Below are 17760 nucleotides of genomic sequence, written 5' to 3'. Positions count from 1 at the left end.
TGCTTCCAATCTTGGATAGCTCTGAATATTAGAGATTTGAATTCCCTATCAGGTAGTCAGGTAGTTCTAGTGCCTTTTCTTCTACTGGAAAGTCATCTGGTGTTTTATTTTGTACGCCTACTGGAACTATCCTGTCCTATTTTTTTTTAATGTGTTTTGATATTGTCTGCTGTCTTTGGGACATTCAGTAGTTATTTCCTTTTTTTATTGATTGTTTAGTCTGCTTTTTTGTTTTATTTGCTTATGTCTAAGCAGGCGGGCAGTGTGTTCTTTGTTGTTTGCTTGTCTGAGGTCATGATGCCTTTCACCTCCTTGTCCAATGGGCAGGGCCAGTTGCTCAGCTATGGTGCAGCAGGGAAGGTCCAGCTGAAGGGGAAGTCTGGGATGGGTTGTTTGTGGCATGTACTAGGGCTGACAGGGTGGGACAGGAATCAGTGCCGGGAAGGTTCTGGTAGGCTGTGTCTGTGCTGCTCAGGGGTGTGATGTTCAGCGCATGGTGCAGCTAGGCAGGAAGGAGGGGGAAGATTATGATGTGTGGAACTAATATGGGTATGAGAAAGAGGAGAGAGAGGAGAAACAGGAACAAAAACAAACAAACAAAAAAGAGCACTAAGGGAGCTTGCCTTTGAAGTGGAGAGATGAGACACTGAAAAATGGAGAAAAACAAAAAGGAAAAAAGAAAAAATAACTAGATAAAAATTTTGAAGAAAGAAAAGAAAAGCCCCCAGGATTCCCACCAGTGCAGCTGCAAAACCGGGGAAGTAGCTCCCAGGCTGTGCAATATAGCCTGGCTGGTTTTTTTGGAGGGGGTAGAGATGTCACACAATGCCACGTATTCAGGAGACAGGAAAAGAAGTAAGTATACAGAAAGAACTGAGAGATGAAGAAAGACAGAAAGAAAGAAAGAAAGAAAAAAAAGAAATGCCCCCAGGGATCCCAGCTACATGGTGGTGCAGATTGGGAGAGTGGCTCCTAAGCCGTGCAATGCAGCCCAGCTAGAAGGAGCTCCCAAGTCATGAAAAGAAAAAGAAAACAAACAGTAAAAGCAAAATGAAACAAAGCAAAGCTAAAAAAAAAAAAAAAAACCCTTGGGAATCCCACCAGCATGGTGTCATGGGCCCAGAGAGTGATTCCTCAGTTGATCAGCACTTCCCAGGCTTCAAGAGAAAGCAAAAATGGCAAACAGAGCCAGGTGGTCAAGAGAAAGGAGGGGGAGGTAGTGGGAGACACAAAAGAAACCAAAAGAAATGGAGAAAAGCAACACCAGTAGCAGAAAAATGGCACTTAGGGAGCTGGCCAGTGTGGGTGGGCTGAACCCAAGTGGCCCAGGGCTGAAGCAGTTGCCTCTGGGCCAAAAGACTGTGGCTGGCAGGAACCAGAGGAGGCTGGGTCACGGGGAGAAAGGGGGGTTAGGAAAGTGTATATCGCTGGTTACTGGGTGCTCTGTCTCCTGCTGGAAAATTTGTGAAGCTGCTTTCTCGTACTCCCTGTCCGCTGATCTCCAGCATGGGTGGGGTGACACCAAGCAGCTTGGACACTTCACTTCCTGGCCAGCCAAGCCACCACTGCCTGCCAGGAAGCACGGAGGTAGAGCAGCGAGGAGAGGATAATGTATGGGAAAGTGTGTACTGCTGGTTAGCAGGTACTGTGTCTCCTGCTGGAAGCTCCATGAAGCTGCTTTCCCATGCTCCCCATCTGTCAATCTCTGACAGGAGTCCAAGATGGTGAATCCGTGCTGCATTTGCTGATGCGAACCTCTGTACATATCTCTCCTCACTCTCTGTTCCCTGTCAGTTTCTTATTCTATTTGGTGCTTGGCTGAGTTCTTTATCTCTTCATTTGACACGTTGGTTTCCAGGACTGATATCTGTCTGTTTTGCTTAGTTTTTCAGGCCTTTGCTGTGGAGAGATGGCGTGGTGCTTCTGTCTATGGTGCCATGTTGGCCGGAAGTCCTATTTATTAGATTCTTTAGTGATTAGTGGTAAACTCCATAAAACATAAGGACCAAGCTGTTTGCCTTTGCACATTTGAAAAAGAAGGAATTTATGGAAGTCACACATCCCTGGAGAGCCAGTCTTGTGAAAGAAAATGTCAGAAGGAAGCAGAGGGTGTGGCAACATTATAAAGGAAGGAAAAGAAGGCTGTTCTTGGGCCCTGCCAAAGAAAAGGAGAAAATAGGGAGCTGCTTGGGCCTAAGAGCATAAAAGCTCATCTGATTTTTCAACACCTTTACCTTCTCTTGCCCAGACAATTGCAACAGTCTTTTAACTAGCCTCTTCTTTGCTCCACCATTTCTTCAGCCTAAGTATCTTTAATCTTTTTGAATGCCAGGGCCAAGACTAGGGTGCAAAATGGAATGAGACACTCACTCTCAGGTGACAATTCTGCATTTTCACAACACTGAGAGGGAGGGCCTCCTATATCTTGCACCCTAGGCATCTGTTGAGTACAAAAATGCTATTTACCCTTCAATACTTCACAAATTTGCATGTCCTCCTTGCTTAGTGGCCATGCTAACCTTCTCTGTATCATTTTAATTTTAGTGTATGTGCTGCCAAAGTGAGCACCACTCTTCAGTGTTCATCTAGCCTGTTTTGATAACCCCAGTCAGAAGTAATTGCTTCTCCTATAGGCTTCTGTAACACTTTACTTGTGATTCTATTAACTAAAGCACTCATATCACTCCATGTAAAAATCTACATTCATCCTTGACTCCTTTCATTGTTTCACACCCCACATTCCATCCCTCTAGAAATCTTTCTGACTTTTCCTTAGTAATATGCCCAAGTCTGACAACTTCTCACTTCCTGCCCTGCTACCACCCATTTCTAAGCTACCTGGTCTATTGCAATGGCCTGCCTGTTTCCACATAGTTGTCTCTCTACAGTCTATACTCCAAAAAGCTACCAAGGTAGTCATCTTTTCAAATCTGAGACAGATCACTCCATTGTCAAATCCATCCTGCCTCTCCTCCTCTGCCTCTGTGGCTCTTTGTGTCACTTAAAATAAAAGCCAATTTATTACAAATCAGACTAATGTCTAATGTCTAAAATCCTCAAAAAATCTAATACCTCTATGGCAAAAAAGACAAATAATCCAATTTAAAAATGGGCAAAGGAAATGACAGACACTTTGCCAAAGAAGACGTTCAAACGGCCAACAGACACATGAGGAAATGCTCACAATCTCTAGCTATTAGAGAAACACACATCAAAACCACAATGATCTACCATCTCATCCCAGCATTACTGGCACGAATCAATAAAACAGGAAATAACAAATGCTGGAGAGGCTGCGGAAAGATTGGAACACTTGTGCACTGCTGGTGGGAATGCAAAATGATACAACCATTTTGGAAAATGATATGGTGCTTTCTTAGAAAGCGAGAAACAGAAACACCATATGATCCAGCAGTCCCACTCCTAAGAATATATCCTAGAGATATAAGAGTCATCACACAAATAGACATGTGTGCTCCCATGTTCATTGCAGCATTGTTCATGATAGCAAAAAGATGGAAACAAACTAGATGCCCTTCAACGGATGAATGTACCAACTGTGGTACATGCACACAATGGAGTATTATACAACAATAAACAACAATGATGAATCTGTGAAGCATCTCATAACATGGATGAATCTGGAGGGCATTATGCTGAGTGAAATAAGTCAATCACTAAAGGACAAATATTATATGAGACCACTACTGTAAAAACTCATGAAAAGGTTTACATACAAAAAGAAACAGTCTTCGATGGTTATGAGGGAGGTGAGGAGTGCGGTTGCAAAAACTTTATAGACAATAGATAAGTGGAAACTTTGGTGAAGGGTAAGACAGTACACAACACTGGGGAAGCCAGCACAACTTGTCTAAGGCAAGGTCATGGAATCTCCACAGACACATCCAAACTCCCTGGGGGACTGAATTGCTGGGCTGAGGGCTGTGGGGACTATAGTCTCGGAGAACATCTAGCTTAACTGGCACAACATAGTTTATAAAGACTATGTTCTACATTCTACTTTGGTGAGCAGCAACTCGAGTCTTAAAAGCCTGTGAGCAGCCATCTAGGATACTCCACTAGTCTCATCCCTTCGGGAGCAAGGAAGAAGGAAGAAAACTAAAGATACAAGGGAAAGATCAGTCCAAAGGACTAATGGACCACATCTACCGTGGGCTCCACCAGACTGAGTCCAGTAGAACTACATGGTGCCCGGCTGCCACCACTGACTGCTTTGACAGTGATCACGATAGAGTTCTGGACAGAGCTGGAAAAAAAATGTTGAGCAAAATTCTAAGTCAGAAAGAAAGACCAGACTTGCTGGCCTGACAGAGACTAGAGGAACCCTGAGAGTATGGCCCCCCGGACACACTGTCAGCTCAGTAATGAGGTCACTCCTGAGGTTCACCCTTCAGCTAAAGATTGAACAGGCCCATGGAACAAAACAAGACTAAAGGGGTGCACCAGCCCTGGGGCAGGGACTGGAAGGTAGGAGGGAACAGGAAACCTGGTAATAGGGAACCCAGGGTTGGGAAGGGAGGGTGTTGACATGCCATGGAGTTGTTAACCAACGTCATAGAACAATGTGTGTGCTAACTGTTTGATGAGAAACTAGTTCTGTAAACCTTCATCTAAAGTGCAATAATAAATAAATAAATAAAAGCCAATCTCCTTGCCAAGGCCTGAATGGTCCTTGTCTCTCCAGCCTTATTTCCCATCATGCTCTCTTTCTCTCCAGGCTCTAGACACACTGCCCTCCCTGGTGTTCCTTCAAACCCATTCCTGCCTCTTTGTTCTTTCAGTTCCCTCTACCTGGAAATCTGTTCACTCAGAAAGTAACACACTTTACTTCTTCATCTTTTTCAGTTCTCTGCTTAAAGAGAACTTTCTCAGAGAGGTCTTTCTTGACCACGTTCTCTAAAATGGCACCCTCATTGTTGCTTTACACTTCATTGCTTTACATCTGATATTATATTATGCATTTATTGTATCTTGTCCATCTCCTCCACTAGAATTTATGTAAATGTAGACAAAAGGGCAAGAACTTTTATCTAGTTTGTTAATTGCTATATTTCTAGCACCTAGAGCAATTCTTAGCATGTGACAAACAAAATCATTATTCACTAAGTGAACAAAAGAATGAATGAATGAATGGGTGGATGTGTGGATGAATTAATGAATGAATTCTGCTTGGTTTTATACCTCTTGGCTTACATCCTTGTTTTACCCATCTAGTTACAATCTTTGTGGTGATTGTCAAGGTATCGCTCTGCTCTGTATTCCTAGGACACCTAGTATAACCAAAAAAAACCCAAACCTGTTGCCATCAAGTCAACTCCAACTCACAGTTGACCCCATAGGACAGAGTAGAACTGCCCCATAGGGTTTCCAAGAAACAGCTTGTCGATTCCAACTGCAGATCTTTCGGTTAGAACCAAGGTCTTAACCACTGTACCACCAGGGCTTTGGTGCTTTGCATTTCATACATACTTGGTAAATGTTTGTTAAACTGAATCAAGTCTACCTCCTTATTCTTTTCTCTCCCCTGTCTTATCACACATAATTCTACAAGATTAATCTGCCTAAAATGGAGGTCTGATCACGTTACTCCCTGACTCTAAATCCTCCAAGGGATTTCTTTTTTCCCTGAATTTTGTCAAAAAACTATGTTGGGAAATTTTCTATTAGTACAGATAACTCTTTCCAGGCTCAGTTGCCTAATAAGTATCAGCTCTATTGATTCTAAGAATTCAGCTATTTACACTACTCTTTGCTGTAATTTCCCTTTGTGTATTCAAAGCTTCCACATAAGGTCCCTATCTATCTTCTCATATTACTCCTCTACTATAGCCAAAAACTACTAAATCTTAGAAGTGTATCCTTCCTATGAAGTCTTATGTAAAATAGTGAAAAATGAGAAGCAACCAATTGGTCACCCATAGAGAAATAGTTTAAAAGAAAATTATACGTTCACTCCATGGAATAAAAAAAAATCACATAGCAATTAAAAGTAATATCAATACTGTAGCTTGCTTTGAAATGCATAAAAAGTAAGATGGGTTCATGGATGGACAGAGAGAGATATGTGAGAGAGCAGGTATAGTAAAATGTTAACTGTATCTAAGAAGTCAGAATCTAAGTGATGAGAATATCAGTGTTCATAGTACAATGTTTTCAATTCTTCTGTATGTTTCAAAATGTTTATAATAAAATCTTAGAGAAATGGCTATTAAATTTAATAACATGGAAATTTTTATTTCCATGTTATTAAATTTAAACATATTATTTTATAATAAAATAATATGCTTAAAAAGCAAGGAAAAAATTATATATTAAAAGTATTACATGGCGGAGCCAAGATGGCGGACTAGGCAGACGCTACCTCGGATCCCTCTTACAACAAAGACTCGGAAAAACAAGTGAATCGATCACATACATAACAATCTGTGAACCCTGAACAACAAACACAGATTTAGAGACGGAGAACGAACTAATACAGGGAAGCAGCGATTGTTTCCAGAGCCTGGAGCCAGCGTACCAGTCAGGTACGGCACAAGCACAGAGAGCTGCTCCACCCCCCTGAACTAACCCCGGGAGGGGGACCAGCCTGTTCCGCGGGCGGCGTGGGACGCAGCCGGTAGGAGAAGTCCCCGGGAGGCAGTGACTGGTCTTGGAGCAGAAAGAGCAGCGTCCGAGCCGGGGAACCGTCCTGCAGGGATTTGGACTGGACGCAGGTACGGCATAAACACGGAGAGTTGCTCCACCCCCCTGAACTAACCCCGGGAAGGGGCCCAGCCGGGTTGCGCGGGCGGCGTGGGACGCAGCCGATAGGAGAAGTCCCCGGGAGGCAGCGACTGGTATTGGAGCGGGGAGAACAGTGTCCCAGCCAGGATACTCGGTCACGGCACAAGCATGGGGAGCTGCTCCACCCATCTGAACTAACCCTGGGAGGAGGCCCAACTGGTTCTCGGAGGCGGCACGGCCACGTGACTGGAGGGACGAGAAGTCCCCGGGAGGCAGCGACTGATTTTGGAGTCGAGAGTGCACCGTCCCAGTAGGGGAGCCTTGACGCTGGGCGTGGGGCTGGAAGCGGAGGATCTGACCGTGACTCCAGCGGGCCAGACCCCCCGGGGGCAATCTCCACACAGCCAGCACACATAGGCGACGCGCCCGCGGGAATCTCAGATATAATAGTCATTACAAGCAAGACAAGCAACTCTGGCTATATTCTGAGGTGCTACTCTCCTATCTCTCTGTTCCCTCCCCCACCCTCCCCAGGCGGCTTCATTAACATCTGAATAGCCTGAGCCAGAGGGAGAACTCTGATAGGGATCTGACTGCATTTTTTTTTTAGCGGATTTTCTGGAAAAACTAGTTTCCCAGTGATGGCTCGGAGACAACAATCCATATCAAACCACTTAAAGAAGCAGACCATGACAGCTTCTCCAACCCCCCAAACAAAAGAATCAAAATCTTCCCCAAATGAAGATACAATCTTGGAATTATCAGATACAGAATATAAAAAACTAATTTACAGAATGCTTAATGATATCACAAATGAAATTAGGATAACTGCAGAAAAAGCCAAGAAACACACTGATAAAACTGTTGAAGAACTCAAAAAGATTATTCAAGAACATAGTGGAAAAATTAATAAGTTGCAAGAATCCATAGAGAGACAACATGTAGAAATCCAAAAGATTAACAATAAAATAACAGAATTAGACAACGCACTAGGAAGTCAGAGGAGCAGACTCGAGCAATTAGAATGCAGACTGGGACATCTGGAGGACCAGGGAATCAACACCAACATAGCTGAAAAAAAATCAGATAAAAGAATTAAAAAAAATGAAGAAACCCTAAGAATATGTGGGACTCTATCAAGAAGGATAACCTGCGGGTGATTGGAGTCCGGGAACAGGGAGGGGGGACAGAAAACACAGAGAAAATAGTTGAAGAACTCCTGACACAAAACTTCCCTGACATCGTGAAAGACGAAAGGATAGCTATCCAAGATGCTCATCGAACCCCATTTAAGATTGATCCAAAAAGAAAAACACCAAGACATATTATCATCAAACTCACCAAAACCAAAGATAAACAGAAAATTTTAAAAGCAGCCAGGGAGAAAAGAAAGGTTTCCTTCAAGGGAGAATCAATAAGAATATGTTCTGACTACTCAGCAGAAACCATGCAGGCAAGAAGGGAATGGGACCACATATACAGAACACTGAAGGAGAAAAACTGCCAGCCAAGGATCATATATCCAGCAAAACTCTCTGAAATACGAAGGCGAAATTAAGATATTTACAGACAAACACAAGTTTAGAGAATTTGCAAAAACCAAACCAAAGCTACAAGAAATACTAAAGGATATTGTTTGGTCAGAGAACCAATAATATCAGATATCAGCACAACACAAGGTCACAAAACAGAACGTCCTGATATCAACTCAAATAGGGAAATCACAAAAACAAACAAATTAAGATTAATTAAAAAAATAAATAAATACACATAACAGGGAATCATGGAAGTCAATAGGTAAAAGATCACAATAATCAAAAAGAGGGACTAAATACAGGAGGCATTGAACTGCCATATGGAGAGTGATACAAGGCGATATAGAACAATACAAGTTAGGTTTTTACTTAGAAAAATAGGGGTAAATAATAAGGTAACCACAAAAAGGTATAACAACTCTATAACTCAAGATAAAAACCAAGAAAAACGTAACGACTCAACTAACATAAAGTCAAACACTATGAAAATGAGGATCTCACAATTTACTAAGAAAAACATCTCAGCACAAAAAAGTATGTGGAAAAATGAAATTGTCAACAACACACATAAAAAGGCATCAAAATGACAGCACTAAAAACTTATTTATCTATAATTACCCTGAATGTAAATGGACTAAATGCACCAATAAAGAGACAGAGAGTCACAGACTGGATAAAGAAACACGATCCATCTATATGCTGCCTACAAGAGACACACCTTAGACTTAGAGACACAAACAAACTAAAACTCAAAGGATGGAAAAAAGTATATCAAGCAAACAATAAGCAAAAAAGAAGAGGAGTAGCAATATTAATTTCTGACAAAATAGACTTTAGACTTAAATCCACCACAAAGGATAAAGAAGGACACTATATAATGATAAAAGGCACAATTGATCAGGAAGACATAACCATATTAAATATTTATGCACCCAATGACAGGGCTGCAAGATACATAAATCAAATTTTAACAGAATTGAAAAGCGAGATAGATACCTCCACAATTATAGTAGGAGACTTCAACACACCACTTTCGGAGAAGGACAGGACATCCAGTAAGAAGCTCAACAGAGACACGGAAGATCTAATTACAACAATCAACCAACTTGACCTCATTGACTTATACAGAACTCTCCACCCAACTGCTGCAAAATATACTTTTTTTTCTAGCGCACATGGAACATTCTCTAGAATAGACCACATATTAGGTCATAAAACAAACCTGTGCAGAGTCCAAAACATCGAAATATTACAAAGCATCTTCTCAGACCACAAGGCAATAAAACTAGAGATCAATAACAGAAAAACGAGGGAAAAGAAATCAAATACTTGGAAAATGAACAATACCCTCCTGAAAAAAGACTGGGTTATAGAAGACATCAAGGAGGGAATAAGGAAATTCTTAGAAAGCAACAAGAATGAAAATACTTCCTATCAAAACCTCTGGGACACAGCAAAAGCAGTGCTCAGAGGCCAATTTATACTGATAAATGCACACATACAAAAAGAAGAAAGAGCCAAAATCAGAGAACTGTCCCTACAACTTGAACAAATAGAAAGTGAGCAACAAAAGAATCCATCAGGCACCAGAAGAAAACAAATAATAAAAATTAGAGCTGAACTAAATGAATTAGAGAACAGAAAAACAATTGAAAGAATTAACAAAGCCTAAAGCTGGTTCTTTGAAAAAATTAACAAAATTGATAAACCATTGGCTAGACTGACTAAAGAAATACAGGAAAGGAAACAAATAACCCGAATAAGAAATGAGAAGGACCACATCACAACAGAACCAAATGAAATTAAAAGAATCATTTCAGATTATTATGAAAAATTGTACTCTAACAAATTTGAAAACCTAGAAGAAATGGATGAATTCCTGGAAAAACACTACCTACCTAAACTAACACATTCAGAAGTAGAACAACTAAATAGACCCATAACAAAAAAAGAGATTGAAACGGTAATCAAAAAACTCCCAACAAAAAAAAGCCCTGGCCCGGACGGCTTCACAGCAGAGTTCTACCAAACTTTCAGAGAAGAGTTAACACCACTACTACTAAAGGTATTCCAAAGCATAGAAAATGACGGAATACTACCCAACTCATTCTATGAAGCCACCATCTCCCTGATACCAAAACCAGGTAAAGACATTACAAAAAAAGAAAATTATAGACCTATATCCCTCATGAACATTGATGCAAAAATCCTCAACAAAATTCTAGCCAATAGAATCCAACAACACATCAAAAAAATAATTCACCATGATCAAGTGGGATTTATACCAGGTATGCAAGGCTGGTTTAATATTAGAAAAACCATTAATGTAATCCATCACATAAATAAAACAAAAGACAAAAACCACATGATCTTATCAATTGATGCAGAAAAGGCATTTGAGAAAGTCCAACACCCATTCATGATAAAAACTCTTACCAAAATAGGAATTGAAGGAAAATTCCTCAACATAATAAAGGGCATCTATGCAAAGCCAACAGCCAGTATCACTCTAAATGGAGAGAACCTGAAAGCATTTCCCTTGAGAACGGGAACCAGACAAGGATGCCCTTTATCACCGCTCTTATTCAACATCGTGCTAGAAGTCCTAGCCAGGGCAATTAGGCTAGACAAAGAAATAAAAGGTATCCAGATTGGCAAGGAAGAAGTAAAGTTATCACTATTTGCAGATGACATGATTATATACACAGAAAACCCTAAGGAATCCTCCAGAAAACTACTGAAACTAATAGAAGAGTTTGGCAGAGTCTCAGGTTATAAAATAAACATACAAAAATCACTTGGATTCCTCTACATCAACAAAAAGAACACCGAAGAGGAAATAACCAAATCAATACCATTCACAGTAGCCCCCAAGAAGATAAGATACTTAGGAATAAATCTTACCAAGGATGTAAAAGACCTATACAAAGAAAACTACAAAGCTCTACTACAAGAAATTCAAAAGGACATACTTAAGTGGAAAAACATACCCTGCTCATGGATAGGAAGACTTAACATAGTAAAAATGTCTATTCTACCAAAAGCCATCTATACATTTAACGCACTTCCGATGCAAATTCCAATGTCATATTTTAAGGGGATAGAGAAACAAATCACCAATTTCATATGGAAGGGAAAGAAGCCCCGGATAAGCAAAGCACTACTGAAAAAGAAGAAGAAAGTGGGAGGCCTCACCTTACCTGACTTCAGAACCTACTATACAGCCACAGTAGTCAAAACAGCCTGGTATTGGTACAACAACAGACACATAGACCAATGGAACAGAATTGAGAACCCAGACATAGATCCATCCACGTATGAGCAGCTGATATTTGACAAAGGACCAGTGTCAATTAACTGGGGAAAAGATAGCCTTTTTAACAAATGGTGCTGGCATAACTGGATATCCATTTGCAAAAAAATGAAACAGGACCCATACCTCACACCATGCACAAAAACTAACTCCAAGTGGATCAAAGACCTAAACATAAAGACTAAAACGATAAAGATCATGGAAGAAAAAATTGGGACAACCCTAGGAGCCCTAATACAAGGTATAAACAGAATACAAAACATTACCAAAAATGATGAAGAGAAACCCGATAACTGGGAGCTCCTAAAAATCAAACACCTATGCTCATCTAAAGACTTCTCCAAAAGAGTAAAAAGACCACCTACAGACTGGGAAAGAATTTTCAGCTATGACATCTCCGACCAGCGCCTGATCTCTAAAATCTACGTGATTCTGTCAAAACTCAACCACAAAAAGACAAACAACCCAATCAAGAAGTGGGCAAAGGATATGAACACACATTTCACTAAAGAAGATATTCAGGCAGCCAACAGATACATGAGAAAATGCTCTCGATCATTAGCCATTAGAGAAATGCAAATTAAAACTACGATGAGATTCCATCTCACACCAGCAAGGCTGGCATTAATCCAAAAAACACAAAATAATCAATGTTGGAGAGGCTGTGGAGAGATTGGAACTCTCATACACTGCTGGTGGGAATGTAAAATGGTACAACCACTTTGGAAATCCATCTGGCGTTATCTTAAACAGTTAGAAATAGAACTACCATATAACCCAGAAATCCCACTCCTAGGAATATACCCTAGAGATACAAGAGCCTTCATACAAACAGATATATGCACACCCATGTTTATTGCAGCTCTGTTTACAATAGCAAAAAGTTGGAAGCAACCAAGGTGTCCATCTACGGATGAATGGGTAAATAAATTGTGGTATATCCACACAATGGAATACTACGCATCGATAAAGAACAGTGACGAATCTCTGAAACATTTCATAACATGGAGGAACCTGGAAGGCATTATGCTGAGCGAAATGAGTCAGAGGCAAAAGGACAAATATTGTATAAGACCACTATTATAAGATCTTGAGAAATAGTAAACCTGAGAAGAACACATACTTTTGTGGTTACGAGGGGGGGAGGGAGGGAGGGTGGGAGAGGGTTTTTTATTGATTAATCAGTAGATAAGAACTGCTTTAGGTGAAGGGAAAGACAACACTCAATACATGGAAGGTCAGCTCAATTGGACTGGACCAAAAGCAAAGAAGTTTCCGGGATAAAATGAATGCTTCAAAGGTCAGCGGAACAAGTGCGGGGGTCTGGGGAACATGGTTTGCGGGGACTTCTAAGTCAATTGGCAAAATAATTCTATTACGAAATCATTCTGCATCCCACTTTGAAATGTGGCGTCTGGGGTCTTAAATGCTAACAAGCGGCCATCTAAGATGCAGCAATTGGTCTCAACCCACCTGGAGCAAAGGAAAAGGAAGAACACCAAGGCCACACGACAACTAAGAGCCCAAGAGACAGAAAGGGCCACATGAACCAGAGACCTACATCATTCTGAGACCAGAAGAACTAGTTGGTGCCCGGCCACAATCGATGACTGCCCTGACAGGGAGCACAGCAGAGGACCCCTGAGGGAGCAGGAGATCAGTGGGATACAGACCCCAAATTCTCATAAAAAGACCAAACTTAATGGTCTGACTGAGACTGGAGGAATCCCGGCGGCCATGCTCCCCAGACCTTCAGTTGACACAGGACAGGAACCATCCCCGAAGACAACTCATCAGAAATGAAAGGGACTGGTTAGCGGGTGGGAGGGAGACACTGATGAAGAGTGAGCTAATGATATCAGGTGGACACTCGAGATTGTGTTGGCAACTCTTGTCTGGAGGGGGGATGGGAGGATAGAGAGAGAGGGAAGCCGGCAAAATTGTCAAGAAAGGAGAGACTGAAAGGGCTGACTCAAGAGGGGGAGAGCAAGTGGGAGTAGGGAGTGAGATGTATGTAAACTTATATGTGACAGACTGATTGGATTTGTAAACGTTCACTTGAAGCTTAATAAAAGTTATTAAAAAAAAAAAAGTATTACAAATATGTAAAAAGAGACTCTCCTCTCCCCCCCAAAAATGTAAAGAAAATTTACTAAATTGTTAATAATAGCTCTGTTTGAATAGTATATAGGTAATTTTTTTTTGTACTTTTTAGTACTTCACAGATGTTTAGTGAGCATATCATCCAACTCAAATGAAAGAAAGTAAAAAACAAAAAAACAGAGTAAATTGTGCTTTATAATCCTACAGTAAAATTACCGGGATACTTGAGAGAGAATAGGAATCAATAGATAGAGGCAGGCGGGTAAAATGGAGAATTGATCCATGGCTCTAAGATTGCCTGCCTATTTTGATAAATATCACCTGAGGTACTTACAGGAGCCCTGGTGGTGCAGTGGTTTAGCTTGGTTGCTAATCAAAAGGTCAGCAGGTTGAATCCACAAGCTGCCCCTTGGGAACTCTATGGGGCCATTCTACTCTGTCCTATACAGTCACAATGAGTCGGAATCAGCTCATGGCAATGGGTTTGGTTTTGGTTTTTGAGGTACTTACAAGCCTGCCTCCCCCCTCCCCTCACTTTACCAAAAAGTCTCTGCTATTAAAATAAGCCTATTTTCATTTTTTCCTCGATAACAATAAAGGGCATTTCTAGCTGAACTCTTTTTGCATCCCTTCTAGGTCCGGTCACTTAGAGCTGACCCATATCTATGTAGTCCTTGACAGCAGCCATCCATTATCATCCACTTTGTGGAGGCCTCCCACTCATGTGGTGTTGATGATTTGGTAAATATATCTTTGGGTTTTTTGTAAGAATATTCCTGGTTTCTGGCTCCCTACTGTTAAAATAAATAAATTCTTTACACCAGCATGCCAGTTTGGGGCTAAGGTCAAGGGTAGGGTCAATCAGCAGGAGGTCTTACAAAACCCCAGGGCTATAACATTTCAGTGCAGAATAAGATTTTTTCTAATGTAAAAGTGAAGATTTTTGAAAGAAATATAATCTGGCATCATTATTTTTTTTTCTCTTTTAAAAAAAGAACACTTCAGCAGTTATCAGATGGTAAAAATCATAATTAAGTAAAACTCTGGGACTCATTTAGTGAACAGGTAACTTTCCTTAGGCTTAACTATTGTTTCGATCAGGTTATTTTCTATCACATATCAAACAGAGCCCATTTAAAGGACAAATTTAAGCACAAAAAGTTCGATCTAAGGCAGTATCTTTGGATAAAGTACTAAGGAATTAAGAGACTACAAAACCAACACCAAAAAAAAAAAAAAAAAAATTATTGAGCTTCAGTTTTGTACTTGAGACCATTTCTGTGTTTTAGTGTAATACCAGATTTACCCATAACCGCAATTTGTTTGGGCTGCTTGAGGAAAAAATGAACATGTTCTCTAAGTTTGGAATGTATAAAAATCACATGGCTCTTATAAATTTGTCAGGTTTCATATAGGTCTACAAATATGCATTTAATGTACAAGATGCAGAATCATAGCATTTTTAAGACCAAAAGGGCATTCTTATTTCCCAAATTGAGTTTTCAGAACACATTACCATTTGAGGATACATGAAAAGGTATTATATTGTCAAATAAGTTTGGGAAATGCTGCACACTCTACCCTCATCATGAAAAACCACAACTCAAATAATCATATTAAAGCCTGCAAAAGAAGAATTTTATGATGGGGTGGGGGCTAGATGGCAGAGTAATCAGATGCTTGCTGTGGTTCCCCTTACACCAAAGACCTGAAAAAACAAGAGAATTGATTATATATGACAGTCTAGGAGCCCTGAACTTCAAAGGCAAAGTTGAGGACTCAAACTGAGTGGCAGGGGGAGTGAGAGATGGTTCAGAAGTGGCGAGAAGTTCCCAGACCTGGTTGGACCAGGTGAAGCAAGCAGTGGTGCTCAGGCTGAGTTTTCCACATCGGGAGAGACCCAGCAGTGGAGAGTTCGGCTCAAACCTCTAGAACCAGCAAGAAATGGTGCTTTATCAGTGAAAGATAAGTGTCTAACCTACCATGTGGATCAAAAAAATCCTCCTTTTGGGAAATACCTCTCTCCCATTTACCTGCTCCCTTTGCTCTGCTCTGGGTCCCAGTCCAGCTTCAGAAATTGCTACACACCCTGGACCAGAAGTAGGACCTGTCATATACCCTGAGCCATTCTCCCAGCTTTGGAGAGGGAACAAATTAACAAGTGGGAAAAAATAATCTGCCAGCTCCCCTAAGCCAGGAACGCAGGGCAGGCACAGCCCTTTTGCCAAGGCACAGGCATAAGGGGTCCATGGACTTTGAATGCTTTTCACCACTGTATAGACCTGTGTGGGCTCATTTTCAACAGCATAGGCCCTCATCAGCACAGTATATCAGGGCATATACCTCAAGCCTATTTCCATCTGTATCTGCTAATAGAGGGAGTGGCAGATTTGTGACATTTGACACCACTCTGCCCATTAAGCAGGCCCTCATCTACCCACATCAGGGGCCAGAGAACTGGTGGCTCTACTCACTCCAGTGAGCCACCTGTGACAGGGGTCCAAGAATAAGTGGTGACTCCCAGTCCTTACAGCCAACAGCATTGGGTTACCATAGTCTGGGTGCAAAACCCACCTACCTATGCACTCTAGGGAACAGGGACATGCCTTCCACCAACATAGGGGCAGCAGTCAGACCCCTGCCTTGATCAATGCATTACCCCCTATGGCAGCCAGAAACCTGTGCCTACTCCAATCACCCCTGCCCATCTAGGACTGTAGGTGAGAGCCTGCACCATACACCTGGTGATCGATGACCTGGACACCTGAGCTGAATCCACACAAGAAAAGTAAATGGATTCTTGGGCTCATATACCTAGTAACAGCTCTAGCCACCTGGAGACAGGATGTTAGAGCTTCAAAGATGCCAAAAATCAAACTAGCTCACACAACCAGCCTATTTGGGCATATCAAAACAAAACAAGAAGCCAGGACAGAGTAAGCAAACATAAAAAAAAATAAATATAATAACTTGATGCCTCAGAGACAAGTCAATATCAAATATCAAATCATATAAAGAGACAGAAGATGATGGCTTCAATAAGCAACCAAAACAAAGATTCAAAAAATCTTCTGGAGGAAGAGAATTTCTTGGAATTACCAGAGGTAGAATTCAAAAGACTAATATACAGAACTATTCAAGAAATCAGGAAGGCGATCACGGAAAACACAGAACAAGCCAAGGAATATACAGACAAAGCAATAGAGGAACTTAAGGATCCATAGAGAGATAGCAAACAGAAATTCAAAAGATTAACAATAAAATTTCAGAATTAGACAACTCAATAGAAAGTCATAGGAGCAGAATTGAGGTAATGGAAATCAGAATTTGTAAGATTGAAAATAAAGCACTTGACACCAACTTACTTGAGGAAAAATCCAATAAAAGAATTTAAAAAAATGAAGAAACCCTAAGAATTATGTGGGACTTTATCAAGAGGATTAACCTACAAGTGACTAGAGTACCAGAACAGGGGGGATATCAGAGAATATAGGGAGAATTGCTGAATATTTGTTGGCAGAAAACTTCCCTGATATTGTTAAAGATGAGAAGATATCCAAGAAGCTCATTGAACCTCACACAAGGTAGATTCCAAAAGAAAGTCACAAAGACATATTATAACCAAACTCGCCAAAATCAAAGATAAAGAGAGGATTTTAAGAGCAGCTAGGAATAAATAAAAAGTCACCTACAAAGAAGAGTCAATAAGACTAAACTCTGACTACTCAGCAGAAACCATGGGGGCAAAAAGGCAATGGAATGACATATATAAAGTTTTGAAGGAAAAAAATTGCCAGCCAAGAATTATATATCCAGAAAACTGCCCCTCAAATGGGAAACCCTGGTGGCATAGTGGTTAAGTGCTATGGCTGCTAACCAAGAGGTCAACAGTTCTAATCCACCAGGTGCTCCTTGGAAACTCTATTGGGCAGTTTTACTCTTTTGCATACAGCCACTATGAGTCTGAATCGAATCCACAGCAGTGGGTTTGGTTTTGGGTTTTGGGTCTCTCAAGTACAATGGCAAAATTAGGGCATTTCCAGACAATCAGAAGTTTAGGGAATT

General features: G+C 40.9%; 1 pseudogene; it reads right to left on the bottom strand.

Annotated features, from left to right (window-relative positions):
• Nucleotides 1-2451: 2451 nt before the first annotated feature.
• Nucleotides 2452-2568, bottom strand: LOC126086401 (uncharacterized; annotated as a pseudogene).
• Between the last annotated feature and the right edge of the window lie 15192 nt (nucleotides 2569-17760).

This window comes from Elephas maximus, chromosome 11 (assembly GCF_024166365.1).
Source record: "Elephas maximus indicus isolate mEleMax1 chromosome 11, mEleMax1 primary haplotype, whole genome shotgun sequence".
NCBI classification, from domain to species: Eukaryota; Metazoa; Chordata; class Mammalia; order Proboscidea; family Elephantidae; genus Elephas; species Elephas maximus.
This window is presented reverse-complemented; position numbering and strand designations above follow the sequence as displayed.